General features: G+C 44.5%; 1 pseudogene; it reads left to right on the forward strand.

The window, feature by feature from the left end:
- The first annotated feature begins 19957 nt into the window (after positions 1–19957).
- Positions 19958–20075, forward strand: LOC126291626 (5S ribosomal RNA; annotated as a pseudogene).
- The last annotated feature ends 3003 nt before the right edge of the window (positions 20076–23078 follow it).

The following is a 23078-nucleotide window of genomic DNA, read 5'->3' on the forward strand; positions in this document are numbered from 1 at the left end:
GCAAAGCTCCGTTAATTTGAAGCGACGGTTTTCACGAATTGTTTCATCAACTTTAGCAACAACATCGTCACTCACAATGCTCGGGCGTCCATTCTTCTCTTCATTATGAACGTTGGTTCGGCCATTTTTAAACCGAATGCCCCTTTTCCGTACGGAACATTGTCACATTACGTTGTTTCCGTACACTTCACACAGTTCATGATAAACTTCTATAGGTTTTAGGTTTTTGCCAACGAAAACCGTATCACAGACCGCACCTCACAACTGGCTGGATTTTCGAGTGCAGCGCACATTTAAAATTCGAATATCTAAAAAACCAGGTGCGCAGAGACGTTCCTGCTGTCACGAATGGACGCCGACAGAGCTGCCGTTCATGCACATACCAAAATATATACGCACTCTGGTTGCCGTTTACTTGTTACAGAGAGGCTGGATCTACAAGCATTTATATATCCGCGGATGGTGTATTTGTTTACGAAGTTACACTGAAATCTGACACGTCTTCTAGGTGTCACTTTTTTTTTGTCAGGCACTATATGTGGGTCTCTATCTATCACGCATATTAATCTGCTATTGTCTTTCCTGGGGTTGTCGTCATGAGGAAGTGCAGTTTCTCATGAGGTTACGTAAGTCGTTAATATTTGGATAAACTGGCGCTACTTTTTCAACAGCTATCCTAATCTGTCCACACTCTTTATATCAGGACCGAACTGAACACATTTTATCTCTTTTGTCCATATGTATTCTACCGCATATCCTCCAACTGCTTTGGGATGCATTTCAGTAATGTACCAACATTTAATTCAGTGACTTTTAGCCTTTCGCGCACAGTGGCCATGTAGACTACTCCGAAAGTCACTAAATATGTCTTTAATTCGATGAGGACCTCTGGTCCGTAACTGAGTGTTCAGAGTAGATGACTGCCATGTGGAGAATTTCGTATTCGGTTCCCCATACTGCCAAACGTTTTTACTGGGTTGGAACATCGGAATGGGGGCCATTCAACCTCGTGAGAAAAAGTGAGTAGGTAAGTTGCAGGAACGAGAAGGAGCGTCTGAGAAGTGGAAAAAGCGAACGTTATTCCAGGGAGCGCGTTGTGATAACCACATGAACTTTGTTATTGGTGTCCAGTAATGTCATAGACAACATAACCGGCTGCATATGCAACGCATAAAGCACATAGTGTAGTAGTAGCATGATGCGCAAATAATGTAGTTCGTCCTACAATTTGTTGGTACTGAGCCAGAAGCAAAGATCACCCAATAAACACGTAACTACGAAGATGAAATTTTTCTGAACTGTGAAGTAAAGATCGATGACAACCAAATGAGAAGTAGGGATGACGCCCACATAATGTTTGTGTTTGTGTATGGAGGAGCGGGGACGAAAAAGTTTCACCCGCTGAAACCAGTGTATCCTGTTATCGGCTATGTAACGTTAACAAGTGTGTCTCAGTGGCTTTACATAAGAAACCTGCTACAACCAGAGTGGAAATTATTCCCAACCACGAAACATAACGGCTTCATCTGACTGTTCGGACAGTGCGTCTACTACAAGCTGAAGGAAATTCATTCTACTATATACGACTTACCATTAGTAACAGTGATTACATGCCATTTTCATAAAAAAATAATATCAGCTTTTAAAACTAACTGCGAATAGTTTTGGCAGTTTATTGATAAAGATTACATATTAAATACATCTCTCTAATTTCTTAAATTCCTGCAACAGAAGAACATCCATAAAGAAGAATTTAAGTTTTATTTCTATTTTTTATCCTTACTTTTCTTAAATATTGTATGTTACCCATATTTTTATTTACATTGTGATTCAGATATTTTATTCATCCTTACATCTTTACCGCGAAGAAAAACACGTATAGGAGAATGCGGCAGAGTGGGTTTTATAAGTACTCGTACGATATAATATTCTTGCCTTAGAAGAAGAGTCTAAGAATAAAAATAAAGAAACAAAATAAATAGAAAACAAAGTGAAAAGAAAAAAATAAAATAAATAAATAAATAAGAACAATAAAAAAGTGGCTCGATGTATCCAAAGGTCTCATGTTCAATATACGATCAGTCCTGCATCTTTACCTGTAATTTTTGCTTCTTTCACTAGCCAACGGCCTTGCCTCGTTGAATACACCCGTTCCCGTCAGATGACTGACGTTAAGGTCCGCCCCCGGGAAGCTGAATGGTCAGCGCGACAGAAGGTCAATCCTTAGGGCCGGATATTTTCTCCGCTCAGTGAGTGGGTGTTGTGTTGTCCTAATCATCATTTCGTCCTCATCGCAAGTCGCCAAAGTGGCGTGAAATCGAAAGACTTGCACCCGGCGAACGGTCTACCCGACAGAAGGCCCTAGTCACACGACATTTTCATTTTTACTGAAGTTAAGCAACGCTGGGACTGACCGGTAGTTGAGTAGACAGCCGCCCGGGCACCGCCACCCGATGTTGGCAATTTGGAGTGGTGGCGTAAAGTTCCTAATGCACAAACATCGCGCCAATGTCCTAGGTTAAATTTCAGCCCTCTCGGCAGAGTCTCATGGAGTGAGGACACGTGACACTGTTGATGGGGACGTTAAGCTCGGTGGTCCCTGCAGGCGCTATTCGATGGAAGTCGGCTATAGGCCGGCACCGGATTTCATCCTCTCCCATTTCTCATCATCATACAGCGCAAACATGACACCACAATACCGCACATTCCTTACAGCTTACGTGCATCAGATACACTAAACACACAGATCTTACACTTTGTAAAAGAAAGGTGCCACTGTGCGTGAAGGATAGGAAACACCTCTCCACTTAGATGCTGAACCTGCCCCTCGGTAGCTCGCAGCCAGTCGTGCTTTTTACAGGTGTCATTCCATAAGTCATGGAAACTATGGTATATCGCGCGAACACGTGACATCACCGTAATCGCAGTAAATACATTCGAAAGCCCGCGTCTAACAGTACCGGAATCAATCGACTGATTGCGACCGCATGCGAGGATGGCTCAGTACAAGCCCTTGAAACATTCAGTGTGAGCTTGGCCTTGCTGCAAGATGGATGCAAGCAGAGTGGAACAACGAGCATACGTGAAAATGGCCTTTCTCGCTCGCAGAAATGCCACTCAGTGCCATGAGGAAGTGCAAGCAGCTGTGGGTGATAGGGTGACACCCATGAAGGATAGCTCAATCTGGCATAGACAGCCATCGTATTCTGGATGTCAACTATAAGTCCCTCCAGATCCTCGGGCACCGTGCACTCCGCCTCGCCTTTCGTATACGCCTCCCATCCCCCACGCAGATCCTCTATGACCTGATTCCTTTACCTCATCTGCTCCTATTCCTCGAACATATCCGCATAATCTACTCCTCCCACCACCTTGATCCACCTCATACCCTGGTTGCACCTCTCCTATCCAACCCCCGCCCTCTGCTATGCCTTCACTGTTGTGTCCTCCCTACTCTCCATCTCTCCATCCTTCATCTCCTTTCCCTAGATGGCTTTGGTCAACTTCCCCTCCGGATAATGCCCTCTCTCCCTCCATTTATCCATCCTATCAACTCTGATCCCCACCTACCCCTCCTTTCCTCTGTCCTTTCCCTAGACTCACTCTTACTCCCCTTCCATCCTGTTTTTCCCCCCACCTACCCTCTCTCAGCCTCTCTTCTCTTTCCTGAGTCCTTTCTGTTCTCCCCTCCACTGCCTCTCCCACTCCCTCTCGTGTCCACCCCCTCCCCTTTTCTATGTCCCCTCCCTCCATCAGCTCGCCATTTTTTCTTTTACTCTCCTTCCCCCTCATAGGTTCGGTCCTCCCCCCCCCCCCCCCCTATACATCTGCCACTGTGTCACCTGTATAGGGCTGTTATAAATGAGTATTCAGTGTTGTGCGTCCGCTGTCAGTGTTGTGAACAGCCGTCATACTGTCGCTAATTGTGTTTTTTATCTTGTGCGAACAGAAACCAGACTGTCACCATGTTTTTTAATTGTGCCTGTCTACTTCTTGTGTGTCTTCATCCACATCGTCGCTGCAGTGTTTTTATATTTTAAATTCCACAACTTACTGCCCTTTTATAGTGTCACCATTTTATCGCCTGTTTTTCTTGTTTGTTTCTATTCTCATTATGTTTTTTAACTTTTCTGTAGGCTGTAGAGGAGCATGTTACACTGCTGCCAGTCCGCCCCCCCCCCCCTGGGGGGGGGGGGGGGGAGAATTGTAATCCAATGAAGAAAAAAACTGAACGTCAACCTGTTAGGGATGGCCACAATGTCAATGCCGAATATTACTGTAACTTTCTGCTGTAGCATCTGCAATGTACTGTACAATTCGACGAAAACGGCCGCCACTGCCGGGTAATGCAGTCATATTCCATAATAACGCTACAGTCCACACTGCAGGCGTAATCAATAATTGTCTACAACGGTGGGGGTGGTAAGTCCTCTTCCCCCCCCCCCCCCTCCCGCACTAATCACCAGAATTCAGACCATGTGACTTAGACCTCATAACACAGCTGAAGAAGCCACTGCATGTGAGGCGCTTTGCCAACAGGGCGAATATCCTCACGGCGTTTCGGCGCCAAGTGGTACACATTGATGGCATTGCCAATGACATTCAACGGCTTCTCTATAGTTAACAACGCTTTGTGGATGCACTGGGGGGCTATTTTATAGTAAAGTAGTCGTTTTTGATACACGTTTGTTCCATTTGTATTCGCCCACAGTAAATTTACACAGAGTTCCGATGCGTGTGTTTCATTTCAACGTTTACTGTGACCTCCCGTAATGAAACCCTGTTTTATGTTGGCATTCAGATACGCACTGCCTTACCGGTTCGATGCACATAGTGGAATTCCGATGCTGTCGCATTATTACAAGATGTACCATAGTTGCCACTATTTATGGAGTGACCTCGTACTTCCTTCACATCTGGCAATGTTTGTTAGTGCGAAAAATGTGGAGTGCCATGTTTCGGGATCGTGGTTAAACTGCAGGTCTCCCTGTAACTGGCTGGGCAAAGTCAGTTCAAAGACTGGAGGAAGGAAACAGCGTACCGCCTTCAATAAGACCACGCATAGTAAAACAATGTGGTGTTCAAACCAACCTTCACTGGATGACATCTTTCCCTCCTCCCCTTAAAAATTGTCTTGCTACAGAATTCGACGCTACATTTGGGGGAAACCTTCAGCAATACAAATATAGACAGATTAAACTGGTTTTTACGTCGCATCAATAATGTCTGAAGACAAGTCACTGTGAGTGTACAGTGCCTCATTTCTTATGACTCTTTTATCCACGTGAACGAGACGATACTGTACTACCGTATGGGTGTCAGTGATACTTTTTGTGGCTTTTGTTGTGGCCGTGTTGTAATAGCCAAACAGTAATACTGCAGTACTGACTGAAGCTAATTATCTTCGCTCTGACAAACTGCTACTACAGTCCGTTTCAAACGTGGTTCCGCTCCTGTATAGTGGCGACCGAATTTTGTCTGTGAGCTGAGCGCAGATCTCACCAAGTAGTTTGTCACAAGGCAAGCGAACGTATTTCCGTTTATGATTACGCTCCTTGTCGGTGAAAGACTGCTACGTGAAATACGCCTCTAGTTTACTGTCTCATCAAATTTTTCAACGTATAGTTATTCATAGTACTATGCTAAGTATGATTATGTTTGTGGTACTTTTCAATGAAAAAATTTGTTCCTGCTTTCGCAAATATTTACATTTGTCTATTCTTCCTAAAGAAACAGTAACAGTCAATTACTGTTACAAATAAACAAATGTGTAACAATGGTGCAACTAAATGTGATAGTGAAATTTAGGGCTTTGAATAAAGGATAAACAAAGTTTCCCAAATCGAAGTCACTTGACAATGCCAGACTGATGTTCAGAAAGCGCGTAGAAAGCTATACTCACGGAAGAGATATAGCTGGTATATGCGCTGCTCCCAGTAATCTTAAGATGGAGCTTGTAGCTACCATGGTTTTTATAAAATTTACTTGAAATTTATTACCGTTCGTTCAGTAGTGACGAGACATATACAGATTCCAGAACATTAGGTCGCTATGCTAATATAATGAGCTGTGTAATGACGTGTATTATAACAAGAGTCAACGCAATAGCGCAAGGACCACGTTTTACATAATTTCTACAGACTGTGAATTGTTTTTGTCTCGCCGTTTCGATAATACATTGCCGTACACAATGCATGAAACTAACTGGCTGAAAAATCATACTTTAACCACTTTTTCCAGGCGTAAATCGGTGGTCCTTGGTTTAAGAACTAGCGCAATGTTCTGCAGAAAATTCATATTTCTCCACCAAATAATAATTTCACTAACAGACGTCTGCTTATCACATTAAACTATTTTTTTCTCACACTGCCAAACGTCACGTCCAGTCAATATAGAAGCCAGACCAGAACCTGGCAGATATTTTTTGCCTCTACAGTGTAGTACTATATTATCAGTCGCTTTATGTTCAAGATGTAGGTATCCAACAGCTAATTTCATAAACTCACACAAATCGTATTAAATCAAAATTCGGTACAGCGTTCATAAATCTGGTTTGGGGAAGGGGGGTCATCGTCTCACTCAGAAAACGAATGTAGTCGACTGGTTCCGCCAGAGATTGTCACTCTGAAAAATCAGCCATACAGGAATTAAGTTCTGGCTTTTCACTTAGATGTCTGGTGCAAGCCTTTGAAACAGATTCCGTCGCAGCTGCTAGGGATCCTACGCGTAAGGCGTAAATAACTGGTCAACAACTGTGATGGGAAAGATTACGGTGTCGTGTACATTTTGTGGATACTCGTGAGAGGAGAGGTCGAAGGAGATACCTGTTGCCAGCAGATAGCTTACTCCTCTCGAGTAGTACCGAGAGCTTAGCATCCTCGTCAGATGAACGGATCACCATGACTAGTCTTGTCCAACAGACACTACAGGGTTATCTGGAATAGAGCCCGGGATATTTATGAAATGCCAGGTAATCAGGGACGTACGCTACGTTCTGGTTTTTCCCCAAGTCGGCTAAATACTGAAATGCAAATTTCTACCACTAAAAATATTCGAACTAGACGTCTACCAGACGAACAGCATCGTACTAGTGCACATTAGGAATCTCTTCCAAGGATATAGCCAAGGTTCCTCCTAATGCCTTCTACAGTGTTGACTACAGTATGTTCGCCGGCCGGAGTGGCCGTGCGGTTCTAGGCGCTACAGTCTGCACCCAAACGACCGCTACGGTAGCTGGTTCGAATCCTGCCTCGGGCATGGATGTGTGTGATGTCATTAGGTTAGTTAGGTTTAATTAGTTCTAAGTTCTAGGCGACTGATGACCTCAGAAGTTAAGTCGCATAGTGCTCAGAGCCATTTTGAACTACAGTATGTTCAAGATGTCGAGCACGTAATAGATTTGTGAACGGAGTGTTATGACAAGGTCATCGACGTGACGTGAAGGAGCTATGAACAAACGTGTCGTTGAACGCAGCATATATAAAAGAAATTAAAATAGAAACCTGTGGAACCTAATTCTGGGACAGAGCTCGGGCGTCCCGAAATCATCGCAATACTACGTGCCTGAAATGCAGGCAAGCACACCACAGCTCTGTAATGTTGGTAGTCTGCCGTCTGGAGCTGCTCTGTGTTATTCGAGAGGAACAGTTGTTCTTAAGTTACCGCAGACGGCTTAGCAGTTCTAATATCTACAAACACATAATAAATGTGATATGTCTCCGCAGCCGAACGATCAATGGGTCTGCCTGCCACGCTGACGAACCATGTTAGACGTTAGTGCGGTTAAGGACACTTTCACCGTCACAGGAATGGAGTTACATTCACTTAAACCTGTATACATCTGTGGGCCTACTTCAAACTAGAAGACAACTCTCGGTACGCCAAAAGCAAAGTTAACACGGCTGCAATATCCATTACCCATGCAGTTGTTGTTGTGCTCTTCAGTCCTGAGACTGGTTTGATGCAGCTCTCCATGCTACTCTATCCTGTGCAAACTTATTCATCTCCCAGTACTTTCTGCAACCCACATCCTTCTGAATCTGCTTAGTGTATTCATCTCTTGGACTCCCTCTACGGTTTTTACCCTCCACGCTGACCTCCAATACTAAATTTGTGATCCCTTGATGCCTCAGAACATGTCCTACCAACCGGCCCCTTCTTCTTGTCAAGTTGTGCCACAAACTCCTCTTCTCCCCAATTTTATTCAATATCTTCTCATTAGTTATGTGATCTGCCCACCTAATATTCAGCATTCTTCTGTAGCACCACATTTCGAAAGATTCTATTCTCTTCTTGTCTAAACTATTTATCGTCCATGTTTCACTTCCATACATGGCTACACTGCATTAAAATACTTTCAGAAATGACTTCCTGACACTTAAATCTATACTCGATGTTAACAAATTTCTCTTCTTCAGAAACGCTTTTCTTGCCATTGCCAGTCTACATTTTATATCCTCTCTACTTCGACCATTATCAGTTATTTTGCTCCCCAAACAGCAAAACTCCTTTACTACTGTAAGTGTCGCATTTCCTAACCTAATTCCCTCAGCATCCCCCGACTTAATTTAACTACATTCCATTATCCTCGTTTCGCTTTTGTTGATGTTCATCTTATATCCTCCTTTCAAGACACTATCAATTCCATTCGACTGCTCTTCCAAGTCCTTTGCTATCTCTAACAGAATTACAATGTCATCGGCGAACCTCAAAAATTTTTATTTCTTCTCCATGGATTTTAATACCTACTCCGAATTTTTCTTTTGTTTCCTTTACTGCTTGCTCAATATACAGATTGAATAACATCGGGGAGAGGCTACAACCCCGTCTCGCTCCCTCCCCAACCACTACTTCCCTTTCATGCCCCTCGACTCTTATAACTGACATCTGGTTTCTGTACAAACTGCAAATAGCCTTTCGCTCCCTGTATTTTTCCCCTGCCACTTTCAGAATTTGAAAGAGAGTATTCCAGTCAACATTGTCAAAAGCTTTCGCTAAGTCTACAAATGCTAGAAACGTAGGTTTGCCTTTCCTTAATCTTTCTTCTAAGGTAAGTCGTAAGGTCAGTATTGCCTCACGTATTCCAACATTTCTACGGAATCCAAACTGATCTTCCCCGAGGTCGGCTTCTACTAGTTTTTCCATTCGTCTGTAAAGAATTCGCATTAGAATTTTGTAGCTGTGACTTATTAAACTGATACTTCGGTAATTTTCACGTCTGTCAACACCTGCTATCTTTGGGATTGGAATTATTATATTCTTCTTGAAGTCTGAGGGTACTTCCCCTGTCTCATATATCTCGCTCACCAGATGGTAGAGTTTTGTCAGGACTGGCTCTCCCAAGGCCACCAGTAGTTCTAATGGAATGTTCTCTACTCCCGGGGCCTTGTTTCGACTCAGGTCTTTCAGTGGTCTGTCAAACTCTTCACGCAGTATCGTATCTCCCATTTTATCTTCATCTACATCCTCTTCCATGTCCATAATATTGTCCTCAAGTGCATCGCCCTTGTATAGACCCTCTATATACTCCTTCCACCTTTCTGCTTTCCCTTCTCTTTGCTTAGAACTGGGTTTCCATCTGAGCTCTTAATATTCATACAAGTGGTTCTCTTATCTCCAAAGGTTTATTTAATTTCCCTGTAGGCCGTATCTATCGTACCCCTAGTGAGACAAGACTCTACATCCTTACATTTGTCCTCTAGCCATCCCTGCAGTACTGCTGTGAAAAATGTAAGAGAATGTGTGTGGTTTGTCCTAAATTGTTTTGTAATGCACTGGTATTGTTTCAAACATGTGAGTAAACTGCGAACGCACACGGACATCCAGTATTGTCTTTCACAAATCCGTTTAGGATTTTATGTGTTTGAGTTAGTACATAAATCTGTCCACATAATATTCGTCACGGATACGTGTCGTTGTTGAAATACTACACTCTTGAAGGCTATTGTTGGAAGTCGAGAAAACAGCCTGTTTCGCTACAATTTATGACACTCGTCTCGCATGGTCTTTAGCATGCATGTAGGCAACTGTTCACGGTAGCACTTTCGTTTTCCCTCTTTAACAGTGTCTGGTTGAAGAATTACAGCTTGTCTTCTCAGGTTCATCTGTAAGTAGAGGTATCCTTCTCAAAAATTAGAAGCAAAAAGACCTAAGGCATGCAGTCCGCACACGAAGCAACTGCCTCAGACTCCCGGCTGGCTAACAGCCAGGAGTAAGTGACATCTGATGGATTATTGAGGAGCCCGAGGTCAGGACAAAGGACGGTTCTGAATCACGAGAAGGAAATCACACTACCTGAGCATGTAGAAGGGCACGGAGATTTAATGATACTTCACGGGTCGAGATCGTATGCGCTGGTATTTCAGTAATCACAATTTGGAGTCAAATTTACAAAGAACTTGGGAGTAAGAGCCTAATTATCAGCATGACGTTGCACCCCTTTTGGTCTGGATGTAGTCTACGCACTCATTCGGTTGGGAGGGTCTCCTCTTCTGTGGCAAGCTGGTCCACAACTGTTGTAACTGGTGCTTGACATCCTAGATGCTGGCACTGGGACGGAGTTAACATCCGTGCTGGTCCCACACATGTTGCCGGCCGCGGTGGCTGAGCAGTTCTGGGCGCTTCAGTCCGGAGCCGTGCGGCTGCTGCGATCGCTGGTTCGAGTGTTGCCTCTCGCGTGAATGTGTATGATGTCCTTAGGTTAGTTAGGTTTATGTAGTTCTAAGTTCTAGGGGACTGATGACCTCAGATGTTAAGTCCCATAGTGCTCAGTGCCAGCCCACACATGTTGTAGTGGGGAAAGGGCTGGAGATTTTGCTGGCCACAGGAGTACTTCAATATAATGCAGACAGTTCATAGAGACATGTACCATGAATTAACGAACATTGACCAGTCGAAAATTGGCAGGACGATTCAGTTGTAAGCAGTGGCGGGGAGAGGGAGGGGGTGCGTCGCCACGCGCGTCCCCCATATGTATCATATGGGGGACGCGCGGGACGACGCACCCCCTCCCCCCTTCCCCCTTGCGAAGCCGCCACCAATTTCACTAGCGCCGACTCCCCCCCCCCCCCCCCCCCCCCCGCCCCCCCCACCACGACCTCGCCACTGAGCCCTCACTCTACTCTTTCGTTTCTTTCGTCAGCCGACTCGACTGAATGGAGTTATCGAGTAGTTAGTAGTTGTACTTTCCTACGTAGCAAGCGAGTCTACATAGAACTATCCTACTTTGCACACTCTGTACAAAACATTTGTTTGTCTACCTGCATCTATTGCTACAGTAGAAAGAAGTTTTTCAATATTGCGGCGTACAAAGACATGGCTGAGGTCTTACAATGAAGGAGGAATCCTCCTGGAGCATTGACTTAATGGCTTAGCTCTGTTGAACACTCACCCTGACATTGATTGTCCTATTGACGATGTAATTAACCAGTTTGCCAGGAAGAATACGAGCACAGAATTCATCATTTAAGGAAGAGAACGACAAATGTAAGTTTTTTATATCATAAGATAGCATCCCCCCCCCCCCCCCCCCCCGAACCATGTACCTTGCCGTTGGTGGGGAGGCTTGCGTGCCTTAGCGATACAGATATCCGTATCGTAGCTGCAACCACAACGGAGGGATATCTGTTGAGAGGCCACACAAACGTGTGGTTCCTGAAGAGGGGCAGCAGCCTTTTCAGTAACTGCAATGTCAACAGTCTGGACGAATGACTGATCGGGCCTTGTAACAATAACCAAAACGGCAGCCTTGCTGTGCTGGTACTGCGAACGGCTGAAAGCAAGGGGAAACTACGGATTTTTCCTGAGGGAATGCTGCTTTACTGTACGGTTAATTAATGATGGCGCCCTCTTAGGTAAAATGTTCCGGAGGTAGAATAGTCCCCCATTCGGATCTCCGGGCGGGGACTACTCAAGAGGATGTCGTTATCAGGAGAAAGAAAACTGGCGTTCTACGGATCGGAGCGTGGAATGTCATATCCCTTAATCGGGCACGTAGGTTAGAAAATTCAAAAAGGGAAATGGATAGATTAAAGTTAGATATAGTAGGAATTAGTGACGTTTGGTGGCAGGAGGAATAAGACTTCTGGTCAGGTGACTACAGGGTTATAAACACAAAATCAAATAGGGATAATGCAGGAGTAGGTTTAATAACGAATAGGAAAATAGGAATGAGGGTAAGCTACTACAAACAGCACAGTGAACGCATTATTGAGGCCAAGATACATACGAAGCCCACACCTACTACAGTAGTACCAGTTTACATGCCAAATAGCTCTGCAGATGTCGAAGAAATTGAAGAAATGTATGATGAAATAAAAGAAATTATTGAGATAGTGAAGGGTGACGAAAATTTAATAGTCATGGGTGACTGGAATTCGAGTGTAGGAAAAGGGAGAGAAGGAAACGTAGTAGGTGAATATGGATTGGGGGCAAGAAATGAAAGAGGAAGCAGTCTGTTAGAATCTTGCACAGAGCATAACTTAATCATAGCTAACACTTGGTTCAAGAATCATAAAAGAAGGTTGTACACATGGAAGAATCCTGGAGATACTAAAAGGTATCAGATAGATTATATAGTGGTAAGACAGAGATTTAGCAACCAGGTTTTAAATTGTAGGACATTTCCAGGGGCAGATGTGGACTCTGACCACAATCTATTGGTTATGAACTGTAGATTAAAACTGAAGAAAGTGCAAAAAAGTGGGAATTTAAGGAGATGGGATCTGGATAAATTGACTAAACCAGAGGTTGCACAGAGTTTCAGGGAGAGCGTAAGGGAACAAATGGCAGGAATGGGGGAAAGAAATACACTAGAACAAGAATGGGTAGCTTTGAGGGATGAAGTAGTGAAGGCAGCAGAGGATCAAGTAGGTAAAATGGTAAGGTCTAGTAGAAATCCTTGGGTAATATTGAATTTAATTAACGAAAGGAGAAAATATAAAAATGCAGTAAATGAAACAGGCAACAAGGAATACAAGCGTCTCAAGAATGAGATCGACAGGAAGTGCAAAATGCCTAAGCAGGGATTGCTAGGGGACAAATGTAAGGATGTAGAGGCTTATCGCACTATGGGTAAGATACATACAGACTACAGGAAACTTTGAGAGACCTATGGAGAAAAGAGAACCACTTGTATGAATATTAAGAGCTCAGATGGAAACCAAGTCCTAACCAAAGAAGGGAAAGCTGAAAGGTGGAAGGAGTATATAGAGGGTCTATACAAGGGCGATGTACTTGAGAACATTGTTATGGAAATGGAAGAGGATGCAGATGAAGATGAAATGCGAGATATGATACTGCGTGAAGAGTTTGACAGAGCACTGAAAGACCTGAATCGAAACAAGGCCCCGGGAGTAGACAACATTCCATTAGCACTACTGACGGCCTTGGGAGAGCCAGTCCTGACAAAACTCTGCCATCTGGTGAGCAAGATGTAAAAAACAGGCGAAATGCCCTCAGACTTCAAGAAGAATATAATAATTCCAATCCCAAAGAAAGCAGGTGTTGACAGATGTGAAAATTACCGAACTATCAGTTTAATAAGTCACAGCTGCAAAATACCAACGCGAATTCTTTACAGACGAATGGAAAAACTAGTAGAAGCCGACCTCGAGGAAGATCAGTTTGGATTCCATAGAAATGTTGGAACACGTGAGGAAATACTGACCCTACGACTTACCTTAGAAGCTGGATTAAGGAAGGGCAAACCTATGTTTCTAGCATTTGTAGACTTAGAGAAAGCTTCTGACAATGTTGACTGGAATACTCTCTTTCAAATTCTGAAGGTGGCAGGGGTAAAATACAGGGAGCGCAAGGCTATTTACAATTAGTACAGAAACCAGATGGCAGTTATAAGAGTCGAGGGACATGAAAGGGAAGTAGTGGTTGGGAAGGGAGAGAGACAGGGTTGTAGCCTCTCCCCGATGCTATACAATCTGTATAATGAGCAAGCAGTGAAGGAAACAAAAGAAAAATTCGTTGTAGGTATTAAAATCCATGGATAAGAAATAAAAACTTTGAGGTTCGACGATGACATTGTAATTCTGTCAGAGACAACAAAGGACTTGGAGGAGCAGTTGAATGGAATTAATAGTGTCTTGAAAGGAGAGTACAAGGTGAGCATCAACTAAAGCAAAACGAGGATAATAGAATATAGTCGAATTAAGTCGGGGGATGCTGAGGGTATAGGATTAGGAAATGAGACTCTTACAGTAGTAAAGGAGTTTTGCTGTTTGGGGAGCAAAATAACTGATAATGGTCGAAGTAGAGAGGATATAAAATGTAGACTGGCAATGGCAAGAAAAGCGTTTCTGAAGAAGAGAAATTTGTTAACATCGAGTATAGATTTAAGTGTCAGGAAGTCATTTCTGAAAGTATTTTAATGCAGTGTAGCCATGTATGGAAGTGAAACATGGACGATAAATAATTTGGACATGAAGAGAATAGAAGCTTTCGAAATGTGGTGCTACAGAAGAACGCTGAAGATTAGATGGGTAGATCACATAACTAATGAGGAAGTATTGAACAGGATTGGGGAGAAGAGAAGGTTGTGGCACAACTTGACTAGAAGAAGGGATCGGTTGGTAGGACATGTTCTGATACATCAAGGGATCACCAATTTAGTATTGGAGGGCAGGGTGGAGGGTAAAAATCGTATAGGGAGACCAAGAGATGAATACACTAAGCAGATTCAGAAGGCTGTAGGTTGCAGTAGGTACTGGGAGATGAAGAAGCTTGCACAGGATAGAGTAGCATGGAGAGCTGCATCAAACCAGTCTCAAGTCTGAAGACCACAACAACAAAAACAAGATGGCATTATGTTGTATGTGGTGTCACCGCCAGACACCACACTTGTTAGGTGGTAGTCTTTAAATCGGTCGCGGTCCGTTAGTATACGTCGGAGCCGCGTGTCGCCACTATCAGTGATTGCAGACCGAGCGCCGTTACACGGCAGTTCTAGTCTAGAGAGACTCCCTAGCACTGGCCCCAGTTGTACAGCCGACTTTGCTAGCGATGGTTCACTGTCTACATACTCTCTCATTTGCAGAGACGGCAGTTTAGCATAGCCTTCAGCTACGTCATTTGCTACGACCTAGCAAGGCGCCATATTCAGTTACCTAATTACTTCAAGAATGTATTCTGAACAGATAATACTGTGTTTCATGTACAACCAAGAGCGACGTTCATCATTAATGGATTAAAGTTAACTACCAAACTAATTACGTCCGCTTTCTGAATTCTGATTCCTTGTCATGTTCCAGACCTCAAGTCAGTATAGTTCTTCCCTCCTCACGCCAGCCTGGGTGAGCTAAAACGCGTGCATTTCGGCCTTCATTCATAACACGGTTTTGGCTCTTCTGCTAACACAAAATTTTATATGTGTTTAATCAGTTTAAATAAAACTTTCTTAAACTTTGCATGTGACTTGATTTTTTTTTATTACGGTAAAAGTAAAGGTAGCTCGAGATATATTTAGCGCTCCTTCCTTGATGTTTTTCTGTATCCGTCACTAGTGGTACGACGCAGGATATGTGAGGCGTATCCTTCTGCCGTGTGGGTGTCCTCAGTCCCTACCAGCTGTGACCTAAAGTCATACCCGATGTCTCCCCACACCACGCCGCCAGGACTAGCACCGCTGTGCCACTCCAAAATATTGGAAATATCCAGCATTCTCGATAAAGACGGACATCTGGGATAGTGCAGAACTGCGATTCATCGCTGAACTTAAAGCGACGTCATTCATCAACTGTCCATGCTTCCCGCCACGGAACCATCCAAACCAGCCGCTTGTTTTGTGGTGTCAACGGCAGCCTACACATGAGACGGCAATTCCTAGTCCAGCTGCTGGTGGTCCTCGACTAATGAAATGATCGTGTGGCATTGTTGGCCGGGAGGCCCCATCCGGGGAATTTCGGCCGTTAGTCTTATTTCAGACGACGCCACAGGAGGCGACTTGCCCGTCGGTTCTGGTGCAGGATGACCCAAAATGTTGTGGGGGATCATTCACGAATGCTCGGACGGCACGCGCACCTAAGAAGCGTTTACGATGTACTTGTTGTTCATACGGCGTTCCTCCCCCCCCCCTCCCCCCCTCCCCCCCTCCCCCCCTCCCCACCACGCCGCCCCGCCCCACCCACCTTGTGGTGGTTAGATGTGGTCGGTGGATCCTTCACGACTGGTATGTTTGCCTTCAGGTTCCCATAAAGTGCAAGCATCGACTCAGAGTCACAATGCCACAAAGAATCTTGATATTGTCCGATGCCACCAGCCAGAGATGCACAATGACGCCCCTTTCAAACTCTGTAAGGTTCCGATATCGCTGTCACATCACACGAACTACACAGCACCTCCGTGTCCTTCACAGTGACCACTCAACTTCTGAATCTGTTCACACTCCTTTAATATCGCACCAGCCTTGGTAAAAGCACTAAACACGAACAACACTAATACACTCTAGTGGCTGTTCAACCTGTCACAAAAAATTTGCAATTCTAATTATTTATATACCGCCGATGGTATTTACGTGTACGAAGTGCTTCACTTTCTCCGTCGGCATCGTATGTCCAGACAAAAAGTTTTGTACCACCTACATACCTGCGAGAGTTTGTGTCTTTAGATTCAAAGAGAATACGGAATAAGAGAATAGACAATATGGACTATAAAAATCCGGTCTACAAAAAAGGTAAGTCCGAAAGCACATACTGTTGTGCACGTATGAAATAAAAATCTGCTGCTGGAGCTCTCAATACCGTGCATTGTAAGATGGGTAGACGACCCTTCGCACTCTCTCCACAAGGTAGACATTGCTACTCAAGCCGACCGCAGTCTACGACGGCGGCCATTCTGAGGTCATCAAATTGCATCTGGTGCCAAGCATGTTTAGTTTAAGCCAAGTCATCAAATAACGCAGGCTGTTCCGTTCGATTGACTCCTACCTACTGGAGGAAGGTGTTACTAAGTGAGTGCGGTGTGGTTGTGCAACATTGTCTCGAAGGAAGGACCCACCGCAGAAATGTTGCCTTTATGGCTGGGAAATATGATGGCGGAATCTATTCCGATAGTTTAAAGCCTTCAAATTACCGTCGACGGAGATGAGAGCCTCCGATATCCGTATATGATACCAGCCAAACACATGAATGACCCTTCAACAAATCACTCGCAACTGACAAATCAATATAATGTTGATCAGACAGAAGGGCCATAAATGTCCACATACACACCAGTGTTATCCTTCCTCAAACCCTCACTTACACCGACAACGTGCACGTACCTCTGACTCAATATATATATATATATATATATATATATATATATATATATATATATATCCCACTTCGCACACACACACACACACACACACACACACACACACACACACACACACACACACGTTTTCACGTAAACAAAATTCCCCGAATTCTTCACTTTTACCGATCTTACATGCACGGATTACACTGAAGCGCCGAAGAAACTGATATAGGCTTGCGTATTCAAAAACTGATATATGTAAACAGGTAGAATACGGCGCTGCGGTCAGCAACGCCTATATAAGACAAGTGTATGCCGCAGTTGTTAGATCGGTTAGTGGTGTTACAATGACAGGTTATCAAGATTTAAGTGCGTTTGAACGTGGTTTTATAGTGGGCGCACGAGCGATGGGATACAGCATCTCCGAGGTAGCGATGAAGTGGGGATTTTGCCGTGAGACCATTTCGCGAGTGCATCGTGAATATCAGGAATTTCGTAAAACATCAAATCTCAGGCGTCGTTGCGACCGGAAAAAGATCCTGCACGAACGGGACCTACGACGACTGAAGAGAATCGTTCAACGTGACAGACGTGCAAACCTTCCGCAAATAGCTGCATATTTAAATGCTGCGCCATCAACAAGTGTCAGCGTGTGCACCATTCAACGAAAAATCATTGCTATGGGCTTTCGAATGTGAAGGCCCACTCGTCTACCCTTGATGGCTGCACGACACCAAGCTTTACGCCTCGCCTGAGCCCATCAAAACCGACTTTGTTCGTGAATGGAAACATGTTGCCTGGTCGGACGAGTCTCGTTTCAAATTGTACCGAGCGGATGAACGTGCACGGCTATGGATTCAATCTCATGAATGCATGGACCCTGCATATCAGTAGGGAACTGTTCAAACTGATGGAGGCTCTGCAGTGGTGTGGGGCGTGTGCAGTTGCAGTGATATAAGATCCTGCTACGTCTAGATACGACTCTGACAGGTGACACGTACCAAAACATCCTGTCTGATCACCTGCGTCTATTCATGTCCATTGTGCATTCCGATGGGCTTGGGAAATTCCAGCAGGACAGTGCGACACCCCACACGTTGATAATTGCTACAGAGTAGCTCCAGGGATACTCTTCTGAGTTTAAACACTTTCGCTGGCCGCCAAAGTCCCCAGTCATGAACATTATTAAGCATATCTGGGATGCCTTGCAACATGCTGTTCAGAGGAGATCTCCATCCCTCGTACTCTTACGGATTTATGGACAGCCTTGCAGGATTCATGGTGTCATTTCCCTCCAGCACTACTTCAGACATTAGTCGACTCACGCCACATTATGTGGCGGCCCTTCTGCGTGCTTGCGGGGGTCCTGCATGATATTAGTCAGGTGTACCAGTTTCTTTGGCTCTTCAGTGTATTATGCAAACTGAATTATTTGGCTCATTGTATGCTTTCCATTCTCACACAAAGAAACTTTCTCACATTTTCATTCCAGCTACGGACTTAACTACACGTAATGAAAAACCCCAAAATAATTACAACTGCACAGGGCAAAATTCATAAATAACACTTCCATTGCAACAAACAGTTCCCACTTCACTCGTACATTCAACACCAGCACAACAGTTATAACGTACTACACCCATTGGCAAGCCATAACCTTAATGCTCGAAGAATACCCACGTCATATTCAGCATCATCACCAACAATACAGTATCCAGCATGATGGTACCTTAGAGCAAGCCCATTTAATACTATTTGAAGTATTCTCGTATCTTCTGTTGCAACCAATAAAACCTCAGTCAGGCATACGCTCCCTTTGAGCAGGTCCTACTCCCCTAGCTTAACTGCCCCTTGGCTCCATATCAGAACCTGTTCGCACTTCTAGTAACATCACTGTCTTTATGACAGACACCAGAATACTTGCAATAAACGTTAACTTACTGATGGCACTAGCCCCCATTTCATTCCCATTACATCTGCCATACAAGTTAAGATAATAACTACATGTACTCCCATTCATTATTGCTACTATACACATTACACATATTTTTTCTATTCATCTGGCACACGTTGATCATCCTTCCCACAGTCTTCTCACTCACTTATATTAGACTCCCTCTGACACATCCAAATATTCTTTTCTTCCTCACCTTTGCTACATCGTTTATATTAGCAGTAAAACTGTTCCTGTAACAGCCAAGGAAGTAACATTGTAACACAGTCCCCCTCCATCATAAATCTTATCACTGGTGTAAAACGTATACCCCACGACATATTCCATTAGGAAATTTCCTTGCTCAGCTATTACACTGAAAATGGATTTCTTAAATTATACATCGTCCTTTGATTGGTGCTCGCCATCTTTCGTAACTGTTTACTGTTACGATTAAAGCCTCATGTCACTCAGTTATTTTCAGACACTTTACTGTGCCTCTATTTGGGTTTTATACTTCACACATTTCTCTTCTTACTACTTAGTTCATCCAAGATTACTAAACACAGTCTAACATGTCCTATCGATCCCTCTGCTATATTTTTCTTTTATAAATAGCTCCACTCACATGTTTACCTTCAACTTCATCTACTCTGTACTCACTGTTATTGAATTCCTCTTTGCAAACCTCTGTGCCTTTGTTGTTCTTATATTCTACATCCACTATCACTCCAAATTTTGAAATTTTAAATAAAAACTGTCAGCTTCATCTCTTCAGGCAACGGCATTACCACAGGGGATACACCAGTTCCCATCAGATCACTGAAGGTAAGTGCTGTCGCGCGTGGCCAGCACTTGGATGGGTGACCATCCAGGTTGCCACGCGCTGTTGCCATTTTTCGGGGTGCACTCGGCCTCGTGATACTAATTGAGGGGCTACTCGACCGAACAGTAGCTGCTCCAGTCAAAGAAAACCATCATAACGACCGGGAGAGCCGCGTGCTGACCACACGCCCCTCTTATGTGCGTCCTCAGCTGAGGATGACACGGTGGTCGGATGGTCAGAATGGGCCACTTGTGGCCTGAAGACGGAGTGCTTCATGTCTCCAAGTTCACATCCAATTTGAATATATTCATCAGTAATACAATCTGAACCCCTAAAGCCAATGGGAATTGCATATTTATTTCTTTTTGAAATTTATTTAGCTAATTCACATCCCCCATACCCTACCACCCTACAGTGCTTGCAGATTTTAGAATGTTGTTGGTCGTGGCTCACAATTGCAAATATAAATTACAATGGTATTTTTCACACGGTGCCCCTGTTGCCGCAATGTGGTGATGCAGTAGTGTGGCAACTGTAGTGTGGAGCGGTTGCAGCACGAAAACATGGAGACATGGAGACTTGGTAGATGGAGATGTGGTGGCATGGACACACAGCGGCAGGGGGACCACAGTCCTGAGACTGCACTGCTGAATGAATGTGGTGTAAACATGCAGTAGCATGGGGATGCAGCAGCATGGCCACTGTGGCACTGAGACTGCAGCAAATAACGACTTTGGCTTGGAGATACAGTGTCGTGTAGATGTGCAATGTGAGACTGCAGCACAGAAGTCTGTGGCACGGAGACACGACCGTGTGGAGACATTGTGATATGCAGAAATGGTGGCTGGAGGTGTGATGGCAAGGCGGCTCAACGGCGTGGAGACTGCAGCATGGAAACATCGTCGTGTGGAGATGCTGCGGCATGGACACATGGTCGCATGAACACGCCGCAGCATGGACACTGTGGCACTGAGATTTTCAATGGAAATGATTTCAATCCTCCTCTCTCTCTCTCTCTCTCTCTCTCTCTCTCTCTCTCTCAATCTCTCTCTCCACCCCTCTCTCTCTCTCTCATATCGTAGAATACGATATGTTAAATTTATGACACAGTTCAACAAAATCAAAACTGTAAATTCAAAAACCAAAATTAATCTCATATTTTCTCAAATAGAACCGATATGTAATAATAAATGAGATTTATCTCCAATGATGTGAAATTTTAATTACACACATCAAAAACGTTTCGGTTTCAAGAGTTTCGCAACCTGTACAGAAAATTGGAATAGAGATCAACATAAGCATCATTTCCGAGGTTTTTATTGTTCATGAAAACCATACGTTCCTTGTTGTACCAACATACAGTGAGACCTTCAGAGGTGGTGGTCCAGATTGCTGTACACACGTCCTCTTGCACTGATGCATGCCTGTATTCGTCGTGGCACACTATCCATAAGTTCATCAAGGCACTGTTGATCCAGATTGTCCCACTCCTCAACGGCGATTCGGCGTCCCTCTGAGTGGTTGGTGGGTCAAATCGTCCATTAACAGCCCTTTTCAATCTATCCCAGGCATGTTCGATGGAGTTCATGTCTGGAGAACATGCTGGCCACTCTAGTCGAGTGATGTCGTTGTCCTGAAGAAAATCATTCACAATATATGCACGATGGGGGTGCGAATTGTCGAGACCATGAAGACGAGTGCCACCTCAATTTGCTGCCAATATGGTTGCACTTTAGGTCGGAGGATAGCAGTCACGTATCGTGCAGCCGTTATAGCGCCTTCCATCACCACCAGCGGATCGGCCCCACATAATACCACCCCAATACAGGGAATCTCCGCCTTGCTGCACTCGCTGGACAGTGTATCTAAGGCGTTCAGCCTGACCTGGCTGCCTCCAATCACATCTCCGACGATTGTCTGGTTGAAGGCATATGCAACACTCATCGGTCAAGAGAAAGTGATGCCAATCCTGAGCGGTCCATTCGGCATGTTGTTGGGCCCATCTGTACCGCGCTTCATGGCGTCGTGGTTGCAAAGATGCACCTCGCCATGGTCGTCGGGATTGAAGTTGCGCATTGTGCACCCTATTTCGCACAGTTTGAGTCGTAACAAGACGTCCTGTCGAAAAGCATTACTCAACATGGTAGCTTTGCTGTCAGGGTTGCTCCGAGCCATAATCCGTAGATAGTGTTCATCCACTGCAGTAGTAGCCCTTGGGTGGCCTGAGCGAGGCATGTCACCGATAGTTCCTGTCTCTCTGTATCTACTCCATGACCGAACTACATCGCTTTGTTTCACTCCGAGATGCCTGGACACTTTCCTTGTTGAGAGCCCTTCCTGGGATAAAGTAAGAATGCGGACGCGATCGAACCGTGGTATTGACCGTCTAGGCATGGTTGAACTACAGACAACATGAACCTTGTACCGCCTTTCTGGTGGAATGACTGGAACTGATCGGCTGTCGGATCCTCCGCCTAATAGGTGCTGCTCATGCACGATTGTTTACATCTCTAGGCGGGTTTAGTCACATCTCTGAATAGTCAAAGGGACTGTTTCTGTGATACAATGTCTTCAGTCAACGTCTGACTTCAAGAGTTCTGGGAAATGGGATGATGCAAAACTTTTTTGATGTGTGTATAATAAAGTTATTGTCGCTATTCGTATTTGTATGATTTATTCTGAAAAGATTTGATAAGAAATAGTAAACGGTCTAAGACTCTCGGGATGTTAATAGTTGATGTACACTCCTGGAAATGGAAAAAAGAACACATTGACACCGGTGTGTCAGACCCACCATACTTGCTCCGGACACTGCGAGAGGGCTGTACAAGCAATGATCACACGCACGGCACAGCGGACACACCAGCAACCGCGGTGTTGGCCGTCGAATGGCGCTAGCTGCTCAGCATTTGTGCACCGCCGCCGTCAGTGTCAGCCAGTTTGCCGTGGCATACGGAGCTCCATCGCAGTCTTTAACACTGGTAGCATGCCGCGACAGCGTGGACGTGAACCGTATGTGCAGTTGACGGACTTTGAGCGAGGGCGTATAGTGGGCATGTGGGAGGCCGGGTG

The sequence above is a fragment of the Schistocerca gregaria genome, chromosome 1, assembly GCF_023897955.1.
Source record: "Schistocerca gregaria isolate iqSchGreg1 chromosome 1, iqSchGreg1.2, whole genome shotgun sequence".
NCBI classification, from domain to species: domain Eukaryota; kingdom Metazoa; phylum Arthropoda; class Insecta; order Orthoptera; family Acrididae; genus Schistocerca; species Schistocerca gregaria.